This window comes from Puma concolor, chromosome B3 (assembly GCF_028749965.1).
Source record: "Puma concolor isolate L17-30 chromosome B3, mPumCon1.1.hap2, whole genome shotgun sequence".
NCBI classification, from domain to species: Eukaryota; Metazoa; Chordata; class Mammalia; order Carnivora; family Felidae; genus Puma; species Puma concolor.
Genome location: NC_141672.1, coordinates 101097568 through 101100386, shown reverse-complemented (window position 1 = coordinate 101100386; position 2819 = coordinate 101097568).

Below are 2819 nucleotides of genomic sequence, written 5' to 3'. Positions count from 1 at the left end.
GGAGGTGTGAAGGGGCTTACAGAGGGAGTCATGTACCTATGCCTGAAGGCAGCCTCTAGGAACTTAGGGAAACCCTTGTCCAACAGCCTGCAAGAAATAGAGGCCTCAGTCCTACAGCTGCATGAAAGTGAATCCTGGCAATAACCTGAATGAGCATGGAAGAGGCCTTCAACCTCCGGATGAGACCCCAGCTCTCATCTATGGGAGCTCCATATTCTGTTGTGGGGAAGAGATGTCTCTCTTTAGAACTTTCCTGCTTGGATGGATGGTCTGTTGACTGGATGTTGTGCTTGGTAAGAATCACTTACGAGTTCATGAGGATGGCTTTATCAACAGTAAAATTAATTAATTCATCAATTCATTCATTCAAAAAATATTTGAGCACCTACCACAAGCCATGAATGCTTCCAGACGATGTTTTATATGACTATTTTATCTGATGGTACCCAATTTTTCCATTTTATCTTCTAGATACTATATCGACCCTTCTTTTTATCTTGAGAGGTTAATTTTTTGGACTTCTATGTACTCTGGGTTCAGCTAATGGAAAAACAGGACGAGGAAAGAGTAGAAAGAAAGTGAAATCAGGAAGCTTACTTCTCTAGATTTTTCCCCAACGGGTTACTTTGAGCTAGCTGCATCCCTCCACTCTTGTTGGTGTTTGTCTCCTAAGCTACTCCCTCTCAGAGTAGCCCCCTCCCTTGTTCTACCCTTGGATGGGAAGAGCTCCCTACTACTGCTGGCCCTGGCACACAGACTCTCCCTTGTGGCATACCTAAACCCTTGTCACACCTTTCTAAACAGTTTCTTTATCAAACTGCCTTCATTTTTTTTTTTTTGGTTTTTTTTTTTTTGTTTGTTGTTTTGTTTGTTTTTTTTAATATATGAAATTTATTGTCAAATTGGTTTCCATACAACACCCAGTGCTCATCCCAAAAGGTGCCTTCCTCAATACCCATCACCCGCCCTCTCCTCCCTCCCACCCCCCATCAACCCTCAGTTTGTTCTCAGTTTTTAACAGTCTCTTATGCTTTGGCTCTCTCCCACTCTAACCTCTTTTTTTTTTTTCCCTTCCCCTCCCCCATGGGTTCCTGCTAAGTTTCTCAGGATCCACATAAGAGTGAAACCATATGGTATCTGTCTTTCTCTGTATGGCTTATTTCACTTAGCATCACACTCTCCAGTTCCATCCACGTTGCTACAAAAGGCCATATTTCATTTTTTCTCATTGCCACGTAGTATTCCATTGTGTATATAAACCACAATTTCTTTATCCATTCATCAGTTGATGGACATTTAGGCTCTTTCCATAATTAGGCTATTGTTGAGAGTGCTGCTATAAACATTGGGGTACAAGTGCCCCTATGCATCAGTACTCCTGTATCCCTTGGATAAATTCCTAGCAGTGCTATTGCTGGGTCATAGGGTAGGTCTATTTTTAATTTTTTGAGGGACCTCCACACTGCTTTCCAGAGCGGCTGCACCAATTTGCATTCCCACCAACAGTGCAAGAGGGTTCCCGTTTCTCCACATCCTCTCCAGCATCTATAGTCTCCTGATTTGTTCATTTTGGCCACTCTGACTGGCGTGAGGTGATACCTGAGTGTGGTTTTGATTTGTATTTCCCTGATAAGGAGCGACGCTGAACATCTTTTCATGTGCCTGTTGGCCATCCGGATGTCTTCTTTAGAGAAGTGTCTATTCATGTTTTCTGCCCATTTCTTCACTGGGTTATTTGCTTTTCGGGTGTGGAGTTTGGTGAGCTCTTTATAGATTTTGGATACTAGCCCTTTGTCCGATATGTCATTTGCAAATATCTTTTCCCATTCCGTTGGTTGCCTTTTAGTTTTGTTGGTTGTTTCCTTTGCTGTGCAGAAGCTTTTTATCTAAACTGCCTTCATTTTTTGATGTTTGACTGTGCTTTTTCCTACCAAGACCATGAACATGTAGCACTAATAATCCCTCTGAAAATTTGGTATTTGGAACCATTGGATCAGGGAACTTGGATTCCAGTGTCAGTTCATCCTCTATATGAGGAACATGGTCTTTCAGGGACAGCCTTTCCTTCTCTGCACAATGAGAGAAGAGGTTTAAGGTTTTCATTAGGGCTCATAATCTATAAATCAGTAGGTGGGTTGTAGAGCTCACATTTTGAGATGTTGAGAGGAAATGTAATTTCTTGATTCAGACTTCCTCATGAATTTCAGCCCTTTCGTGTTGGAGAAACTATATTCAGGCCAACCTACTGAAATAATAGAGCTATCCATTTAGATAATATTCAGTCTCTCTAGGTAAAAACCTCAGCCTCTTGAATTTCTCAGTTCAGTCTTCAGTCCCTTTTTCAGCTTCTCTCCAGGATAGCTTCTGAGTGAATAGAAGAAGGGGCTTATGCTGTGTGTTCTCATGACTAAAGAGGGGACTCCAGCTCCTTGGATTTGCTTGGTAGCCTCTGATTCCTCTGAGCTCCAAAGCACCATCTCTTATTGGCTTTATTACAGCTTGTCCTGAATAGCTTGTCCTGAAAAGCCTTTCATAAGGCTTAGGGCAGGGGTTGACAAACTTGTTCAATAAAAGGCCAGGTAGTAAATATTTTAGGCTTTGTGGACCCTATAGTCTCTGTTGCAGTCCAACTCTGCAGCTCAAAAGCAGCCACAGACAGCATGTAAACAAATGGGTGTTTATTTTATTTATAAAATGGGAGACTGGGCTGGATTTGACCCATAGGCAATAATTTTCTGACTCCTAGTCTAGAGGTTCCTTGGCTGACTTGACCTCCCCTCACTCTCACTCATGTAGACCCTGCGCCTTGTATCCTTAGG